Below are 11,086 nucleotides of genomic sequence, written 5' to 3'. Positions count from 1 at the left end.
TAAAAGGTCTAATAAAATTGCAATTGAGATCTTTTAAACCTAAGATCCATATAGTAAACACTTAATATAGGACTCAACACATGCCTACATAATACCAATGTAATGACCCGAGGAAAGTGCTAACTATATCATACCCTAAATGGACTAGTTAAATTGCAATTTGAACTTCTTGTAATTACTTATAAACCTAAGATCTAGTTAGTAAAATACTTAATTTGGGATGTAACATACGACTGCATAATATACACTCAAACAATTTTATCAATCAAATTCGCACAATTTGGGTGTTGAAATACACATGCATCTTATACATGAAATCCACAGCGGAATTAAAACAACATCTACTTCATATCTTAGACTTTTAAATTATTGCAACTTCAGGTGCACCATTAAAATCTTGCAACTTCTGGTGCATAAGCTATTGCGACATTAAGTTTTTTTTGGAACTTTAAATCGTGCAACTTTTGATGCATAAACTTATGGGATGATTAAGTTCTTTTGGAACTCATATCTCTCCCTCAAATTATTTCATGAATTTAGGGGACGTTTTACTGTAAGGTACTTGTAGTTGCACGATTTCCCTGGCCCAACTTCTGTTGATCAGGCCTTGGCCCAAAGCACAACCCACAATAAATATTTGTAGAGGATGGGTCAAAGAACTTAGCCTCAGTGAACCTATTAGGTCTGATGCATGGACTGTACTGTTTGCAAAAAGAAATAAAAGCACAAGAATGGATTTCTCACGTATGATTCTATTTCTTCAGTTCCTGATACAATTCTTTCGTCCCCTTCTTTGAGGGACTCCACTACATTATATAGTTCTCTTCCTTTCATCTCAACCTTACACCTGTTGATCATCTAAGCATCCATTTGAGCACCTGTCCTATCAGACGCCCTCATCAGTCCCTTTGTGAGTTGCAGAGGCGAAGGTGGTACTGTTCAGGGGTCTTTTCCTCATTAATGCGGCCAAGAGGGTGGTTGGGGCGCAATTAATGTGGTGGTAGCCTTCCATGAGATATTTTGGATTTTATTCATTTTATATGTTGGGAAGATGAGCTGAAATGGCTGGGGAAAGTTCCTCGTCTGGGCTTCGTGATGTCCGAGGAGGAGTTACTCCTCGGACAGGTTTCCTTGGCGCTATTGGGATGGAGTAATGCTTCATATGAGGCTTCTCTTCGGACAGGACGCTCCTCGGACGGGCCTGAGTTTGGAATAGCCCATTATTTTTGGGCCGGGCCCCACAATAGCCCCTCAAAACTCCGGTTTTTACCTCCCTCCGAGGAGAGAAGCGGGGTTTTGATGTTTGTGAGAGGATGGAAATAAGGAGATCGTGTGGCGCGCGTGCGGACCGTTACTTTTGATGCGCTACAATTTACGAGGCGCGGCCATTAACTTCTGGAGGCGTTATGTTCCCTTCATCCAACGGCTTGGCGTGGATCGAACGGCCATCGTTCTTTCCCGTATTTTTAGGCAGGGGTGATCTTTTCTCTCTCCTCCCGGCTATATAAGACGTTAGAGGGGTTCACTTCCTTCTTTCATCTGCATTTCACAAACCTCAAAGGACTCTAGAGAACTCCATCGAATCCTAGAGATATATGAACACTTGCGTCCGTTACGCCACCGTAGCCGTTTTTGTGAAGCGTTTCGTCCAAGAGAGATTTCCAGCCGTCCCATTGAGTGTTTTGTGAAGGTACCAGTACATTTCGTTCTTCTCACCGTTTCAATTCCCTCCTCGGACTCTACTTTTCTTTTTGGTCTTTACTTTCATTTCCCCAGTTCATTTCAGATGGGTAGATTCGAAAAATTAGTAAAAACTCCAGCCGCTATGGAAGCCTTTAGGGCGAAATACCACATTCCCCCGGGGGTTGGGCTGCGGTACTGTCCTTTTGAAGGAGTATTGACAGATAGAGTTGAGGGAGAAGTTGTTATCCCCATGATTGCTTTTATAGAGGGAGGGATGACACTTCCCATGCGTAGGATTACAAGGGAATACCTGTTCAACCATAGGTTGACGCCGTATCAGTGTGCCCCAAATATGCTCAAGATACTAGGCTGTGTAGACGTCTTAGACGAGCGGATGAATCTAGGCCTCACCTGGCACGATGTGGCTTATCTGTACGAATGTCACCGCCTCGGGGATGATGGGTATTATCTTAAATCCCGGAACGAGGACGTTAGGTTGATCTCTTGTCTCCCAGTATCCAATAAGACCATGAAGAATGACTTCCTCATTGCTTTTGGGGAGTGGTTCGACGGTATTCATTGTACAACTCGGGCAGGAAACCCAGGTGCGGCGTTTTTAGGATCGGTCCTTTTTGGGAAAGGATTTAGTATTAAGGGGTTATTATTTTTTCTTGCTTTCTGTGTAATTGGAAAATTTCATGGACTAACCCCACTTTTCTTGGTTGTTTGCAGACAAAGTTCATGTCGCTCCTCGGATAAACTTTGTGAACGTGCCAGCGCTGAACTATCTTCTTAGGTCGGAGATTTACGTTTCCGAGGACGGACAGTTGCGTGCGGCCCATCTGGTTCTGGGCTATCAACCTCTGAGCAGCGCTTTCCAGGCAATCGGTCACGCTATAAGGGCTGGTAGTCCGAGGCTGGCTAGGATTGACGTGTCCCAGGACGAGTTCCTAGCTCAATACGATCTGCCACCAGTTGTGTTGCCTGGTGTCAGAAATCCCTACTTAGCAGAGCAGCTACCTCCGGTGAATGAGCCTGGCGCTGCTGTTTTGGTTGAAGAAGGAGCTGAATCATCTCGTCTTTCCCTTGAGGAGGAGATAGACAAGTTTTACTTCGAGGAGGAAATTCAGCAAAACCCCTTAGTGGAGCTTTCTAATCCTGAAGCAGAGCAGGACCAACATTCTGCAGTTGGTGTTCCCTCAATCGTTATTTGCTCGGACGATACTTCAGACGAAGAGGCGGAGCCCATGGCAGGAAAAGGAAAATCTCTAAAGGAGCTGATGTCCTCCCGAGGGAAAGGTCAGTCATCGAAGGGTCAGTCATCGAAGGGACCAACTCCATCACAGGTCAAAACCCTTCCCCCGGTGATCCCCCAGGGCGTCTCGGGCCCTGGCCTTAAGGTCAATCCGGACCTGAAGAAGAAAAGGCCGGTTGACACTCCTGAGGAAGGCGAGGTGGCTGCCCAGCCGACCAAGCAGCAAAAAACCACACGGGCGCCAAGGAGCAGAAGGGGTAACTCCTCGGAGAACCGGGATGAGGAGAACCTGGCTGAAGTGCGCGCTGCCCCTCGTCCATGGGACCCAAAGTTGGAGCTGGATGGGGTTGCCATCCCTTTCAATGCTTCGGTCCAAGAGTATAATCAAGGCCGGGCAGGGTACGTGGCGGATGCCTTAGAGCAACCCCTACTTCTTCCTCGGGACATGGAGGCCTATAGGCGGTTCTCTCAGTCCAAGCTCTTCCTATCCCTTAAAAGGGATCTCGCGATGGTAAGTAATCCTTTTACTGTTTTATTAATTTACTTACCCCTGTTAGATTTCTTTTAAGGCACTCTTGTTTCGTTCGCAGATTACTCAGCAGGTGTTCGTGGCTGAGGAGTTTTGCCGTGATAGCCGCAGTCGGGCTGAGGCTGAGACCCAGGCTCGGACGGAGATGGAGAAAGCCTTGGGGTCCCTCAAGCACGATCACCTTAGACTCACGGACGAGTTCAAGGAGTCGGAGAACCGGCGCAAAAGTGCAGAGGCTGGTTTGAAGAACGCCGAGACCCAGGCGGAGGACCAGCGCAAAGAGCTGTACACGACACAGCTTAACCTCGTCACCGAGAGGCAGGCAGTGCAGGATCTCAAGACTGCCCTTCAAAAAGTAGAGGATGAGCTGAGGCGGGTCAAGGAGGAGGCCCAGCTGATCCGAGAGGCTACAGAGGCCGAGAAGAATGCTGCTCGCCAGCTCGGGGCCGAAGAGACGGAGGCCAGGCTATCCGAGGAGATCCCCGAGGTATGCAGGGAGTACTGCGGCATTTCATGGGCTCATGCTCTCGACGCTGCAGGAGTTCCTGCGGATTCGGCATTAAGACTGCCCGAGAACATCTTCTATCCTCGGGAGATCTGAGCGAATCCTGATGACGCCCAAGCGGCTTCAGAGCAGGACCTGGCGGTGCCTGATGCCGTCCCTGTGCCTGGTGTGGCGGAGGATCCTGCCGCAGACTCTACCATCGAGGTTCCTCTTCCTCAGCCCGAGCAGAAAGAAGATCCTCCTGCTAAGGCTTAGCCTTTTAGGCTTTCGAACTTTGTGAATAGTTAATATATATATATATATATATATTTTTTTTTTTTTGAATGAGAGTTATCTTACTTTTCCCTTTTTTTTGTAAGGACCTCTCTTTCTAATGTACTCGGTATATTAATATAAAATGTTCGTTTTGCTTACTACGGATGTGTGTCAGTAGCGCTCTTCTTTAAACATTTGCAATCGATGTGGATACAGGTAATTGGTCAAAATAAAATGGGTTCTTGGGGCTACGCATTTGACGGTTGCGATGGTGCTAGACTGCGCGCACGCCTTAAAAATGATTTCCTTTAAGTAATAATCTCCCAATCTATCATAGGTAATAATTTCCGTTAAGTCTGTGGTCAGAGGAACCATGCAGGACTTAGGTTCTGTTTAAAACCATGAATTGTCATGAGTAATAATTTCCCCAAAGTCTGTGGTCCGAGGAGCCATGCAGGACTTAGGTTCTGTTTAAAACCATGAATTGTCATGAGTAATAATTTCCCCAAAGTCTGTGGTCCGAGGAGCCATGCAGGACTTAGGTTCTGTTTAAAACTTATAAATAGTTGTCTTAAGTATTAATTTCCCCTAAGTCTGTGGTTCGAGGAGCCATGCAGGACTTAGGTTCTGTTTAAAACTTATAAATAGTTGTCTTAAGTATTAATTTCCCCTAAGTCTGTGGTCCGAGGAGCCATGCAGGACTTAGGTTCTGTTTAAAACTTATAAATAGTTGTCACATAGACCAGCAAGCGGCGGATAGTCATGAAAGAAAACGTATGCTAAGCCATTCTCATTAATAATAATACCTCCTGAGGTTATTTACATTCCATGGTCGAGGTACAGCTTTTTCATCCAAATCTTCTAGGTAGTAGGCGCCTATTCCGGCCACGGATGTGACACGGTATGGTCCCTCCCAATTGGGCCCCAACTTGCCCCAAGAGGGGTTCTTTGCGCTGCCAAGAATCTTCCTCATCACGAGATCACCTAGACCCAGAGGCCGTAATTTGACGTTAGCATCATACCCTTGTCTCAGCTTCTGGTGATAATAGGCCATGTGAATCGTGGCCTTTTCCCTTCTTTCCTCGGCTAGGTCCAGACTTCTTCCTAGCAACTCATCGTTATCGCTTGGGGTAAACGAGCTAGACCTCAATGTGGGGAAATTGTTCTCGATCGGAAGCACAACCTCAGCCCCATAAGTCATTGAGAAGGGGGTTTCACCGGTTGAACGCCGCGGCGTTGTCCGATAGGTCCACAAGACGTGCGGTAGTTCTTCTACCCATCTCCCCTTTGACTCATCCAGTCTTTTCTTCAATCCGTTCACTATGACCTTGTTTACGGCCTCGACTTGCCCATTTCCTTGGGGGTATGCGGGGGTGGAATATCGATTAATGATCCCAAATTCACGGCAATACTCTCTAAAATTCTTGCTGTCAAACTAAAGACCATTGTCGGAAATGAGTGTTCTCGGAGTTCCGAAGCGGGTGATAATGTTCTTCCAGATGAATTTCTGGGCATCCACGTCCCTGATGTTGGCCAAAGGTTCAACCTCCACCCATTTAGTGAAGTAATCGGTTCCGACTATTATGTATCGCTTGTTCCCCGCAGCCTTGGGGAAAGGCCCGACAATATCAAGACCCCATTGCGCGAACGGCCATGGACTGGAGAGTGGGTTGAGAACCCCTCCGGGTTGGTGGATATTCGGGGCAAATCTTTGGCACTGATCGCACTTCTTAGCGTATTCCTGGGCCTGTCTCTGCATGTTCGGCCACTAATATCCTTGGGTGAGTGCCCTGTGCGCCAGCAATCTTCCTCCGGTGTGACTTCCACATACTCCCTCATGCAACTCCTCAAGAAGAGACTCGGACTCTTCTGGATGTACGCAAAGTAAGTACGGTCCAGAGTAGGAGCGCCGATAGAGTTTGCGATTCTCTGATAGCCAGAAACGAGGAGCATTTCTACGTATCTTCTCGGCTTCTAGTTTTTCTTCCGGGAGGATATCGTCTTGGAGGAAATTCCTTATGGGGTCCATCCAACTAGGACTCTGTCTAATCTGATGGACATGGGCCGGGTTTCCGCTGATGGGACTGGCCTTGACTAGATCTTCGACTAGGATCATTCGTGGCAAACTACGTGCCGAGGACGTGGCAAGAGTGGCCAGCGAGTCTGCATGAGTGTTTACGCTCCTGGAAATGTGCGTCAGACTGAAGGATTCAAAACTCGTCTGTAGCCGTTTGACTTGTCCCAGATACTCTTGCATCCTAGTATCTCGAGCTTCAAGCTCTCCCATCACTTGTCCAACCACTAATCTGGAGTCCGAGAATGCTTCTATTACTCTTCCACCCAATCTTTGAACCATTGCCATCCCTTGAAGTAAGGCTTTGTATTCGGCTTCATTGTTCGTAGCCGAGAATCCGAGTCTTAACGATTTTTCAATGACAGCGCCGTCTGGCGATATTAAAACTATCCCAACTCCTGATCCTCTCTGGTTGGCCGCGCCATCCACGTAGACCTTCCAATGCATGGTCCCCTCGGCTGAAACTGCGCCAACCAATTTTCCACCCAAGTCTTTCTTCTTGGTCATCGTTTCTATAGAGGGCTCAGCAAACTCGGCTACCAAGTCTGCGAGGACCTGTCCTTTGACGGAGGGTCTGGGCATATATTTAATATCAAAGGCCCCCAAAAGAGCACTCCACATGGCGATCCTTCCTGTGTAGTCAGCGCTTCGAAGCACGGCTCGAAGGGGAAGCTGAGTTAGAACGATGACCGTATGCGCCTGAAAATAATGAGGAAGCTTCCGGGTTGCATGCACTATCGCGAGAATTGCCTTTTCTAAAGGTAGGTATTGCATCTCGGCCTCATATAGTGATTTGCTCACATAGTACACCGGTCGCTGCACCCCATTATCATCCCGTATTAGCACCAGGCTTACGGCGTGGGGAGCTACGGCGATGTAGGCAAACAACACCTCGTCTGCCTCAGGGCTGGACATGATGGGTGGTCGGGACAGGTAGTCCTTAAGCTGTTGGAAAGCCTGAACGCAATCCTCTGACCATTTGAACTCTTTCCACTTGTTTATCAGGAGGTAAAAAGGCCGACATCGATCCGCCGATCGCGATATGAACCGGTTTAATGCCGCAATCATGCCAGTGAGCTTCTGCACCTCCTTCGGGTTCCGAGGAGTCTGTAGGCTGTTAATGGCTTTGATTTGGTCGGGACTTACTTCTATTCCCCTGTGGGTGACCATGTACCCTAGGAATTTCCCAGACCCGACCCCGAATGAACATTTGGAGGCATTCAGCCGCAACCGGTGCTCCCTTAAGATAGCGAAGACTGTTCCAAGGTCTTTCACGTGCTCGGACACCCTTTTACTCTTCACAACCATATCGTCTATATACACCTCAATGATCTTGCCCAGTTGTGGCTCGAACATCCGAGTCATCATCCTTTGGTAGGTTGAACCCGCGTTCTTTAGCCCGAACGGCATCACCTTATAATGATAATTTCCGATGGGCGTCATGAAAGCCGTTTTCTCTTGGTCCTCTAGCGCAAGGGGTATCTGATGATAGCCCTGGAAGGCGTCCAGGAAGCTCATTCGAGGGTGCCCCACGGTTGTATCCACCAATCGATCGATTTTGGGTAGGGGGAATGGGTCCTTGGGGCACGCCTTGTTCAGGTCCGTGAAGTCCACGCAGACCCTCCACTTCCCCGTCTTCTTCCTTACCACCACTGTGTTCGCCAACCATTCGGGATAAAAGACCTCTTTGATAGCCCTTGCTCTTTTCAATTTTGCCACCTCGTCTCTTACGGCACTAGCGTGTTCCTTTGAAGGGCGTCGGGGTGGCTGCTTCCTCGGAGTGGAAGAGGAGTTGACGTTCAGGTGGTGACAGATGAGGCTAGGATCAACTCCCGGGGCATCGTAGGCGTCCCAAGCGAATACGTCGACATTTTCTCTGAGAAATCTGACCAGTTCCTCCTTTTCTTGAGAGGGCAATTCAGAGCCGACCTGAAAGAACTTCTCCGGGTCATCGTTGACAGCAATCTTATCTAAACCTTCACACCTTGTCTCCTCGGCCAACCCATCGTTTTGCTTTGCCGAGGAGGCTGGTTGCTATAAGCTCTTTGAGACCGAGGACTCGACTAAGGGCCGATGTAAAATGGCGGCCACCACACACTTCCTGGCCACGGCCTGATCTCCTCGGATCTCTTCCACTTGTCCTCTGGATGGGTATTTTACTTTTTGGTGAAATGTGGAGGTCATGGCCTCTAGGCTGTGGATCCATGGCCTTGCAACTATCGCGGTGTAGGGTGAATAAGCGTCGACCACGATAAAATTCACCTCCACCACTTCCGCCCCAGTCTGTACGGGCAGTCGGATTTGCCCCTTTGGCGTAACAATCTTCCCCTCGAAGCTGAGAAGAGGGGAGTCATAAGCTGTCAAATCTTCCGGCTTCAAGTTCAGCCCCTTGTATAGGTCGGGGTACATTATCTCCACCGCACTTCCTGAGTCTACTAACACCCTTTTCACATCGAAACCCCCAATCCGCAGGGTGACCACCAAGGCATCATTGTGAGGTTGAATAGTTCCTCTCTTATCCTCATCCGAGAATCCCAGTATCAAAGAGCTTCCCTTTTTTAACCTTTTGGGCTCCCTTTGCCTGCCCTTGGAGGGGAGGCGATCCACGGCTAATACCCTGGGGATGGGCGGCCCTGTTCTTCCCGGTGCATTAAGGATGACATGTATCGTCCCGGTGGGGGGTCTTAAAGACACGTCCCTTCGAGGTTCTTGTGTTGCTTGGCCGGGATGGCCGCTCGATGGGTGCAGCAGGTGACGTAGCTTTCCTTCTCGGACCAATTGATCTAGGTGATTCCACAGATTCCTGCAGTCCTCAGTAGTATGCCCGTGGTCCTGATGATAGTGGCAATACAAGTTCTGGTTACATTTGGCAGGGTCTCCAGCCATCTTTCCCGGCCACCTGAAATAGGGTTCATCCCTTACTTTCTCCAATACCTGTTGTACTGGCTCTCTGAATACGGCATTCACTGTTTGCGGGTTGCTCTGCCCAGCCTGTCGCGGAAAATCTCTCCTCGGCTGACCAGGATTGTGACGTTCCGTCCTGAAATCATTTGCTTTAAGGGGGATAACCTTCTCCTTTCCCTTCCCTTGCAGCTGATCTTCCTCCACTCTTTTGTACTTGTCGATCCTATCCATTAGCTGTTAGACGTCAGTAACTGGTTTTCCGGTGAGGGATTTCCTTAAGCCATGCCCGGTGGGGAGACCGCTTTTGAACGTGCTGATAGCAACATTATCATGGTTGTCATCTAAATCGTTATACACCTCCCAATACCTATCCGAGTACGCTTTCAGGGTTTCTCCTTCGTGCATGGATAAGAACAGTAGCGAACTGAAAGGTCGAGGGACTCTGGTGTTTGTAATGAAACGGGAGCAAAAAGCTTGAGTGAGCTGCTTGTAGAAGCCTACGGAGTTTGTCTTCAGGCTGTTGAACCACCTCATTGCCATTGATCCCAAGCTGGATGGGAAGATTTTGCACATTAGGGCCTCGTTTTGCGAATAAATCGCCATTTTTTGGTTAAACTGACTCACGTGCTCCATCGGGTCTGTTTTGCCGTGATAGATGGCGAACACCGGTTGGTTGAAGCGTCTTGGCAGCTTAGCCCCTTCGATTCTATTCGTGAAGGGTGATCTTAAGACCTGATCCAGCGCCTTCTTCATGGCGTCGCTCCCCGAACCTTTGCCGGACGGGCTCTCATACTTCCGTACAGGGCGTGGTTCCTTTTCGTAAGAAAAGGTTTCGCTTGGGGGGGTCCTTGACCTTTGTCTGTAACTCACGTCTTCCGCATTAGAAGACTCGCCTGAGTCAGAGGGAGATCGTCTTCGCTGCGCACGTCGTAACTTCCTTTTTAGGTCATCTATCTCTCGCTGCATGGCCTGGTGACTATTTCGCCTCTGAGACACGTGACTTCCTATCTGGGCGTGACTTTGGCTCGTCCGGGTGGTATGCACACTCCCCTCACGATTCCCCCTGCTGCCTGGGTCGGTTGGGTTATTTTGCCTCTGGGACTCGGCGGGTCGTGTCCGCTGGGAGTTAGCTTGGTGAGGATCCTCCTGGTGTGGATCTAGTTCTGCCATGCTCGACCGTTGCGCTAGCTGATGCCTTAGTTCTTCCCACAGACGGCGCCAATTGTAGTTGCACGATTTCCCTGGCCCAACTTCTGTTGATCAGGCCTTAGCCCAAAGCACAACCCACAATAAATATTTGTAGAGGATGGGTCAAAGAACTTAGCCTCAGTGAACCTATTAGGTCTGATGCATGGACTGTACTGTTTGCAAAAAGAAATAAAAGCACAAGAATGGATTTCTCACGTATGATTCTATTTCTTCAGTTCCTGATACAATTCTTTCGTCCCCTTCTTTGAGGGACTCCACTACATTATATAGTTCTCTTCCTTTCATCTCAACCTTACACCTGTTGATCATCTAAGCATCCACTTGAGCACCTGTCCCATCAGACGCCCTCATCAGTCCCTTTGTGAGTTGCAAAGGCCAAGGTGGTACTGTTCAGGGGTCTTTTCCTCATTAATGCGGCCAAGAGGGTGGTTGGGGCGCAATTAATGTGGTGGTAGCCTTCCATGAGATATTTTGGATTTTATTCATTTTATATGTTGGGAAGATGAGCTGAAATGGCTGGGGAAAGTTCCTCGTCTGGGCTTCGTGATGTCCGAGGAGGAGTTACTCCTCGGACAGGTTTCCTTGGCGCTATTGGGATGGAGTAATGCTTCATATGAGACTTCTCTTCGGACAGGACGCTCCTCGGACGGGCCTGAGTTTGGAATAGCCCAT

The sequence above is a fragment of the Quercus robur genome, chromosome 4, assembly GCF_932294415.1.
Source record: "Quercus robur chromosome 4, dhQueRobu3.1, whole genome shotgun sequence".
Taxonomy (NCBI): Eukaryota; Viridiplantae; Streptophyta; class Magnoliopsida; order Fagales; family Fagaceae; genus Quercus; species Quercus robur.
Note: the sequence above shows the minus strand (reverse complement) of the source record.